Genomic DNA, 9,726 nt, shown 5'->3' with positions numbered 1-9,726 from the left:
CATGTCTTATCATGGCTTCCAAGAGTGTTCTTCCTCCTTCTTCACTGCACAACAACTTTCAACTCCTCCCCCTCCCAGTTAGGGTGTGTCTGCAAAGCTCTGAGCTTCAGACAAGTGAGGGAGTGAGGTGTATTGTGTGTGTGTTGTGGTCTCTAGCAGAGAAAGCATAACTCCCATTGCTCACAAAACAAATGCAAACCAGTACATATTTAACCCTTTTGTGGTGGTAAAGACATAGGGCACCACACATGTATTTCAATGCAGCCGCACGCTCCGCTCCTGAGTGCCGATGGCAGTGCCGGGTATTAAGATGTGAGACTCGTCCGAGTTACTCGCATGTGTGATCCTGGCTGAATAGAAAGCCTATACTAGGCATCCATGTTTATCCCTTCAAAGACAAAGCTCTTCTCATAAAAAGCAGTACATTTTATAAGGGTGAGAAATCATATAGGCATACTCCTGTCCCCACAATGCACTTTCCAGGTCATCCCCCCAGTCCCATCACTCTTATTCCCTTCTTTTGAGGTCCACACCATCAGGCTCTTCCGTCCCCTCTCCCTCAGGGTAGCGGTCATATACCGGCCCCCAGGCTCACCCACCCACTTCCTTGACCACTTTTCAGCCTGGCTGCCACACTTCATGTCCTCAGAACTACAAACCCTCATCCTGGGAGACTTCAACATCCCCATTAACAGCCCTAATTCCACATCTGCATCCCAGCTTCTATCACTAACCACCTCTCTAGGCCTCTCACAGCTTTCAACCTCTGAGACACATAAGGACGGTAACACCCTTGATCTGGTCTTCTGCCGGCTCTGTTCAATCTCCCACCTAAACAACTCACCGCTTCCACTCTCTGACCACAACATTCTCTCCTTCACGCTCACAAATCCTCGCCCACCCCAGCTCATTCCTACCTACCACACAGTCAGAAATCTACAAGCTATTAACCCTCAGACACTTTCAGATTCCCTACACTCATCTCTGTCCCCAATCTCCTCTCTTTCCTGTCCTAATCTGGCTGTTCATCACTACAATGACACTCTTAGAAGCACCCTTGACCAAGTAGCTCTCCTCACCCGCAGAACCTCCAAACACAGAGTAAAACAGCCCTGGCTCACATCGCAAACTCAACTTCTCCAGCGATGCTCCAGGAGTGCTGAACGCCTATGGAGAAAAACCCGCACACCAGAAGACTTCATCCACTTCAAATTTATGTTAAGAACCTATAACGCTGCCCTTCACCTTGCCAAACAGACCTACTTCACCACCCTGATCTCCTCACTAGCCAACAACCCCAAGAAACTTTTTGACACTTTTCACTCCCTCCTCAGGCCAAAAGCACAAGCCCCGATCACAGACATTTGTGCTGATGACCTGGCCTCCCACTTTACAGAAAAAATAGATAATATCCGTCAAGAAATCTGCTCACAACCACCAAGTGCTGTGACTCCCATCCCTTCCTACATCTCCCCTGGCTCACTCTCCACATTTGATCCCATCACAGAAGAAGAAGTCTCCAGACTCCTCTCTTCTTCTCGTCCGACTACATGCACTACCGACCCCATTCCCTCACATCTCCTCCAGTCTCTCTCTCCAGTCGTCACAACCCACCTAACTACAATCTTTAATCTCTCCCTCTCCTCGGGCATTTTCCCATCCTCCTTCAAACACGCCATCGTTACGCCATTACTAAAGAAACCTGCTCTTAACCCATCCTGCACAAACAACTACAGACCAGTCTCCAATCTCCCCTTCATCTCTAAACTTTTGGAACGCCTAGTTTACTCCCGCCTTACCCGTTACCTCTCCATTCACTCCCTTCTAGACCCTTCACAGTCCGGCTTCCGCCCCCTACATTCGACTGAAACTGCACTCATCAAAGTGACCAATGACCTTCTGACAGCAAAATGTAACGGTGACCACTCTCTGCTCATTCTTCTTGACCTATCTGCAGCTTTCGATACTGTTGACCACCATCTCCTACTCTCTAGGCTCCAGTCACTAGGCATTAAGGACACTGCACTCTCCTGGTTCTCTTCCTATCTCTCTGACCGCTCCTTCAGTGTTTTGTTCTCTGGCTCCACGTCATCTCCTCTTCCTCTTGCTGTCGGGGTACCTCAGGGCTCAGTCCTTGGCCCCCTTCTTTTCTCTCCCTACACGGCCCCAATTGGACAGACCATCAGCAGATTTGGCTTTCAGTACCATCTTTATGCTGATGACACACAACTATACACGTCTTCCCCCGACCTTACCCCCGCTGTACTACAGAACGCCAGTGACTGTCTGTCCGCAGTCTCCAATATCATGTCCGCTCTCTATCTGAAACTCAACCTCTCCAAAACTGAACTTCTTCTGCTCCCGCCGTCTACTAACCTCCCTAAATCTGACATTTCCCTCTCCGTGGGTGGTACCACAATAACACCCCGGCAGCAGGTGCGCTGTCTGGGTGTTATGTTTGACACCAATCTCTCCTTCACATCCCATATACAATCCCTTGCCCACTCTTGCCGCTTACACCTAAAGAACATCTCTAGAATCCGCCCTTTTCTCACTATGGAAACAACAAAAACCCTCACTGTTGCATTGATCCACTCTCGCCTGGATTACTGCAATGCTCTATTAATTGGCCTCCCCGTCACTCGACTATCCCCTCTCCAGTCCATACTTAATGCAGCGACCAGGACCGTCCATCTGGGTAATCGGTACTCGGACGCGTCCGCTCTTCGCCAGTCCTTACATTGGCTGCCCATTCATTATAGGATCCAATTCAAAGTACTTGTTCTCACCCACAAAGCTCTCCACAGTGCGGCACCCCCTTACATCTCTTCTCTCATTTCTGTCTATCGGCCTAGCCGATCGCTGCGCTCTGCAAACGACTTTCGACTAACCTCTGCACTAATCCGTACCTCCCACTCCCAACTCCAAGACTTCTCCCGTGCTGCTCCTATCCTCTGGAATGCTCTACCCCAAGAAATAAGGACTATCCACAATTTGCATAGTTTCAGGCGCTCCCTCAAAACACACCTGTTCAGAGCGGCCTATCACATTCACTAATCAAAGTCATTCTCTGTGTAAGTGTGCGTGTGTAGCCCATTCACTATCTCCATCCATCCTTCACTCCCGCAAGATGGCTGGACCTTCATTGTAAATACACCATTGTATATACACCCCTGTACTCTGTATCTCCCTCACCTCATTGTAGATTGTAAGCTCTCACGAGCAGGGTCATCTTATTTCGTCTTATTTTGCTTTAATTATTGTATTGTTAGCGTTGTTACTTATGACTGGTGTTTTGAAACTGTTAAACTGTAAAGCGCTGCGGTATATGTTGGCGCTATATAAATAAAGATTATTATTATTATTATTATTATTATAATACCACAAAAAAACTAAATAACCCCACCATGCATGTAAAATAAAAAATTATGTCACACAGAACGTAAATACTAATTACAGCCCACCAAAAGAATGTATCAGTACATTTTTGGATCAGTCATTATAAAATCATATGGAAAATGATTTTTGTCCATTAAGTTACCATGCAGCGTTGCAGAATTTTAATTATTTGTATTAATAAATGGCTGCTAATGGACTTTCTTGAGAGGTTCTGCCTTAGAATACAGGATTTTGCAGGCAATTGGTCCCATCATGTGTTTTCCCATCCCCTCTTAGGCCGGTTTCACGGGTCAGTGGCTCCAGTACGTGTGGTGACAGTTTTCCCACGTACCGGAGACACTGACACACGTAGACCTATTCAAATGAATGGGTCTATGCACAAGTCAGTGTGTTTTCACAAACCGTGTGTCCATGTGCAAAACACGCTGACATGTCCGTTTTTTCCTGGACGCACGGGCCGCAAAACATCCCGCACACATGCACATGGAGAACAGTGCACACTGTCCTCCGTGTACATGGACGAACGCCGGGGAAGTAGCGCTTCTGTAAGCCGCTGTTCCCCGGCGGCAGGTGCTGAACGCGGCTGTCATCCATTCTCCCTGCTCTTCCGGCGAGCAGAGAAGAATGAATGAATGGAAAACTGACCTGCTTTGACCTCCGGACTATGGAAGAATGCAAGTGATGAGGTCACAGCAGTTCAAGCTTTGACACAGTGACCTCATCACTTGCATTCTCTGAAGGTCCTGAGCTTACAGCAGGTCAGGTTTTCATTCATTCATTCATTCTCCTCTGCTCGTGCTGATCACGGCAGAGCAGGGTAGAATGACAATCGGCTTCAGCAACAGCCACCGGGGGGGGTAAAGTGGCTTACAGTAGCGCTTCTTCCTTGGTGGCCGTCCGTGTGGTCCTGATGTGGCATACGGGTGGCACACAGTTGCCACACACGTGGCGCATGTAGTGCACACATGGACACAAGGACACTGATATCTCCGGTACCGGTTTTCCGGGTACCGGATATATCAGGACGTGTAAAACCAGCCTTAGCTGAACTGTACTGTATATCATCGGTCAGAGCGCTGGTTACAGCTCATTCTCAGGCCTTATTAAGACATCAGTGATTTTTCTCATATGCAAAAAAAGGACACATTTTCATTAGTGTTCTGGGTCAGATTTTCATCAATGTATTGTGTCAGTTTTTGCCAACAGAGCCATCAAAGATGGCAATATTTAGAACAAAAGAAAAATTCAGAATGTTTTCTTTCATTCTTAAGTGACACTAAATGTAACGTGCAAATGGAAGGGTAAGCTTAGCCTTACATCTAACAATGAAGACCTTAGTTTGGTTATATTTTTCTACTCTCATTTAAGGTTAGTGTGGCGCCCCTGAGGCTTCAGTCGCCACAGAGGTACTGCACCTTCTCCTAAGGTGTAGTGCCCCACCATCCAGGTAAGGTGGGAAATCATGACCACACTCCACACCTGCATTCCATACACAGGATAGTTCAGTGGGGCCACCTAACAGCTTCAGGCTGGGGGTTAGCAGAGCACCCCTCGTGGAACCCTGCTTCGTAACACGAGATGTGCTGGGAGGCGGGTGGAGTGAGATGATACAAAAGAGTGGGAAGAGTGAAAGTTAGAGGTTAGTTGGTTAGAGGAGAGAGAAGAGTGAAGATGGGTGTCTGAAGGACGTGCTGCAGCAGGTCCCAGTGAGCTGGGCTGCTGGCACGAGAAAGACAGAGAAAGAGACTGATAAGATTGATAATCTAACCTTCCATAAGAGAGATAGAACTGATCGGAACGAAGGAGAATAGAAGGACGGTGGGAAGCTGGTTGAAGAAAGATAGAGAACCCTTCCCGTCCAGAGCGCAAAGGCCAGGGCCCGGTCCCCGAGGTTGATTGGATCTTTATGTCCGGCAACAGACACCGGAGGAGTAGTGAGCCACTAACGCCTTACTCCCCCCAAAGACTTGGGACACAACAGCAACCGATTTGTGAGCCAGGACTCTGAGAGGAGTCCCCGATAGAGGCTACAGCTGTCTGTCATACAAGTAGAGACTAGGAACACCTAGAGAGAGGCATTCCAGGGTAACTTAGTACTGGAGTGCTTCGCACCTAAAGGTGCGTTGGAGGAGTCATTCAGTAAAGGTACATACTGGCGGCGTGTGGAAAGGAGAATCCTATCTGGCCTGGAGGTTGGCTGGAGCCCTGACCTGGAGAACACAGTACGGAGGCAGGCGTGTGTGTGAGCTGCAAACAGTGAGTAAAGCCTTGTAACCGCATACCCTGGTGTCCTCCAGTTATTCCGCACTGTTACACCTGAGTACCTGCACCTACACCACTGTGCCTCCCCGCCACTACTTCATCTACACTGCCCTGGGTCTACAGCTCCGCCTGTGGGGAGCTTTACCATCTAAGCTGCTCATACCATCAGTCCCAGAGGATCTGCCTGCAGCGTCGGCCTAACATCACACTTGCCGAGCACCACTGGTGGTGTCACGAACTTTCCATATAAACTATATTACAAACATCACCGCCATTGATATTGGGCGCCCAGGGCCACGGACCGGGTCACCGCTGCTGTGACACCTTCCCCCTGACACTGGCCCGGTACCGAGTAACCCGCTGCCCTGGGTGTGATGGAGGGCGACCCAATTTTGGCGTCACAAACAGCATGATGAGACCCGATGCCATCGGGTTCTGTGTGCCTTGGATTTACAACTTTTGAAAATGTGCAAAAGACCAAATTTAATAGACTGTAAAATGGACATTACAAATGGCTGCTGGCGCGGAGAAGAAGGGCGTGAAGAGATGGGAGGTCCTAAGAAAAGACCACAAAGAGTGTTGGGCCTTCCCTGCCTGAATTACTATGTGACAGATGCATGGCCCACCCCCCGAGGGGTTCGTATGCTGGCTTGGTATGGAGGTGCTGGAAGAAAACGCCGCCCCCAGAAGGAGGGGCAGAGGAAGCCGGTGGCGAGCAGAAGGGCGGAGCAAGAAGAAGAACGCCAGAACGCCATTTTGGAGAGTGAGGGAAGGAGGCCTGCGGAGCGCGGGGAAGTGCAAACCCCCGGCACCATGGCTGATGGCTCCAACCCTGAAACTGGCATGAGTTGCCGGCAGCTACAGGATGAGATCACGAAACTGACTACCCGTCTGCAGCTAAGAAGAGAAGCCTTGGAGAAGCTGAGACGGCAGCGCGCCCCGGTGGGGCCTACACCAGCGGTACCCTCTCCATCAGTACCTGCCGCAACCACACCGGACTGTCCCCGGGCAGCGCTGATCTACACGTCTACCCTAACTGTGCGGCTGGGTGCCACTTGCCCGAAGGAGTTACCGGAGGACCCGGGAGTGGAAGCGGAGCTCCTGCCCAGACCTGACGCGGCTGCGGATACGGAGCCCCACCAGCACCGGAGCAGAGGCCGCACCGCCGGGAGACTTCAGGTATGTCCGGCGCCCCTTCACCCGAGAAGACCCGGGGTTGCCCCACCATTGCAGCGGCTGGCCAGGTTGTGCTAGACCTGGTCTGGGACCGGGAAGCCAGTCCCCGGGGGGAGACATAGGAACCCCCAACGGTGGTATCACAGGCCCCAGTAGGCAAAAGCAGGTCCCAGGAGGAGGAGGAGCAGAATGAAGCCTATTGCTGAGCCACCATTAAACAGCTGGCAGTTGAGTACCGGGAGAGGGAGCAGAGGAGATTGGCTGTGCTGGGCCCGGATTTGAGCAGGAAAGAGAGGGCCCGTGCTGGGCATTACAGTTCCCAGGATGCTGCAGGATGGGGGCAGGTCCTTAACGTCAATCAAGAACGGGGGTTCGGATTTATTGCAGACCCCAAGAGGATCAGTGACTTATTCTTTAATCGGAGGGGCGTTGAATCGCACTTGCCAAAAGGACACCCTAAAAGAAATCTGCAGCCTGGGGAGTATGTGACCTTCAATCGCCATGAGTGGCTCAGGGGATGGTACACCCTGAATGTACGCCGTATCCCTGCAGAATTTATTGAGCAATACCTGCCAAAGAGACCTGTTAATGCTCCTCCACCTACAGTTACCACCCAAGCTGTTCAGGTGCCTACTCCTAGGAATCCAACCATTACCACGTCAATTCCAACCCGGCAGCCTAAAAAGAAGATCTCTGGCTTGACACCGTGGGAAGAGGACTACCTGAAAATGGTCAAGGATTATCTCGAATATGGTGATGATTCCGGTTCAGCTTCCAGAACCCCAGGAGGGGATCATCAGTAAATAAGCAATAATTTTCAAAAAAAAATCTCACTACCCAGGAGGGTTTGTTGCACCAGTTGTGCCTTTGCCTTTTTGTTCATCATGTTGCCCAGTTTTTGACTGGCAGCCTTGTTTTGAAATGGAACTGTGGAGATCATAGATGCTGATTGATCCAAAAACTTTTACTGTAAATAGTTTGCACCTCTTTAGGTGCCCTTTCTTGGTTTTACATATAGGACCCCTTTGTGAAGATAATGGTTACACAATGACACTTTGCGAAGATGATGTTTTTGAATGGACACTTTTCGAAGAATGATGTCTACCTCAAGGGACACTGCAAGAAATCCTGGCTGGGAGCAGTGTTCAGCACTCTGCAAGAATCTTTGAATGTTTTATGATAACGTATTTGATAATGTTGTGTCTTATGAAAAGTAAATGTCTTTTATAGCATGTTTGATACAGAAAACTAGAAAAATTTTGAGATAGAATGTGAGAATTGAATAAAGAGTAAAGAATTGACAGTGACAGGTGACAGGCCAAGTGTAGATGGTCAGTGTCTTGCGTCCAGTAGAGGGAGAAAGAAAAAGAGAATAATTGATAGAAAATGTAATAAAGAAAAATGTGTTGAGTATAGCACTTTGAATTAAGAATTGCACTTAAGTAAACTTTTGATACTAGGATAGGAAGTTAGCCTGTTTGTAACGTTTAAGAAATGTGCCTCCTACATTAGGAAGATTAGATAAGTATTGTTAAACAGCATTTAAAAATGTTTGTGTGTTCCTGTATTGTACTTTTGTTGTCTTGCAGCCTGCGGACATGCTGTGTTTAATGGGGGTGTATGTGGCGCCCCTGAGGCTTCAGTCGCCACAGAGGTACTGCACCTTCTCCTAAGGTGTAGTGCCCCACCATCCAGGTAAGGTGGGAACTCCTGACCACACTCCACACCTGCATTCCACACACAGGATAGTTCAGTGGGGCCACCTAACAGCTTCAGGCTGGGGGTTACCAGAGCACCCCTCATGGAACCCTGCTTCGTAACACGAGATGTGCTGGGAGGCGGGTGGAGTGAGATGATACAAAAGAGTGGGAAGAGTGAAAGTTAGAGATTAGTTGGTTAGAGGAGAGAGAAGAGAAGAGAAGATGGGTGTCTGAAGGACGTGCTGCAGCAGGTCCCAGTGAGCTGGGCTGCTGGCACGAGAAAGACAGAGACTGATAAGATTGATAACCTAACCTTCCATAAGAGAGATAGAACAGATCGGAACAAAGGAGAATATAAGGATGGTGGGAAGCAAGTTGAAGAAAGATAGAGAACCCTTCCAGTCCAGAGCGCAAAGGCCGGGGCCCGGTCCCTGAGATTGATTGGATCTTTATGTCCGGCAACAGACACCGGAGGAGTAGTGAGCCACTAATGCCTTACTCCCCCCCAAAGACTTGGGACACAAAAGCAACCGATTTGTGAGCCAGGACTCTGAGAGGAGTCCCCGATAGAGGCTACAGCTGTCTGTCATACAAGTAGAGACTAGGAACACCTAGAGAGAGGCATTCCAGGGTAACTTAGTACTGGAGTGCTTCGCACCTAAAGGCGCGTTGGAGGAGTCGTTCAGTAAAGGTACATATTGGTGGAGTGTGGAAAGGAGAATCCTATCTGGCCTGGAGGTTGGCTGGAGCCCTGACCTGGAGAACACAGTACGGAGGCAGGCGTGTGTGTGAACTGCAAACAGTGAGTAAAGCCTTGGAACCGCACACCCTGGTGTCCTCCAGTTATTCCGCACATTTACACCTGAGTACCTGCACCTACACCTCTGCGCCTCCCCGCCACTACTTCATCTACACTGCCCTGGGACTACAGCTCCGCCTGTGGGGAGCTTTACCATCTAAGCTGCGCATACCATCAGTCCCAGAGGATCTGCCCACAGCGTCGGCCTAACATCACACTTGCCAAGCACCACAGGTGGCGTCATGAACTTTCCATATAAATTATATTACAAACATCACCGCCATTGATATTGGGTGCCAGGGCCACGGACCAGGTCACCACTGCTATGACACCTTCCCCCTGACACCGGCCCGGTACAGAGTACCCCGCTGCCCTGGGTGTGACGGAGGG

This window comes from Dendrobates tinctorius, unplaced genomic scaffold, assembly GCF_039654945.1.
Source record: "Dendrobates tinctorius isolate UK_male_01 unplaced genomic scaffold, ASM3965494v1 ptg000087l, whole genome shotgun sequence".
Lineage (NCBI taxonomy): Eukaryota > Metazoa > Chordata > Amphibia > Anura > Dendrobatidae > Dendrobates > Dendrobates tinctorius.
The sequence above is the reverse complement of the archived record's forward strand: the minus strand, read 5'-3'. Positions refer to the sequence as shown.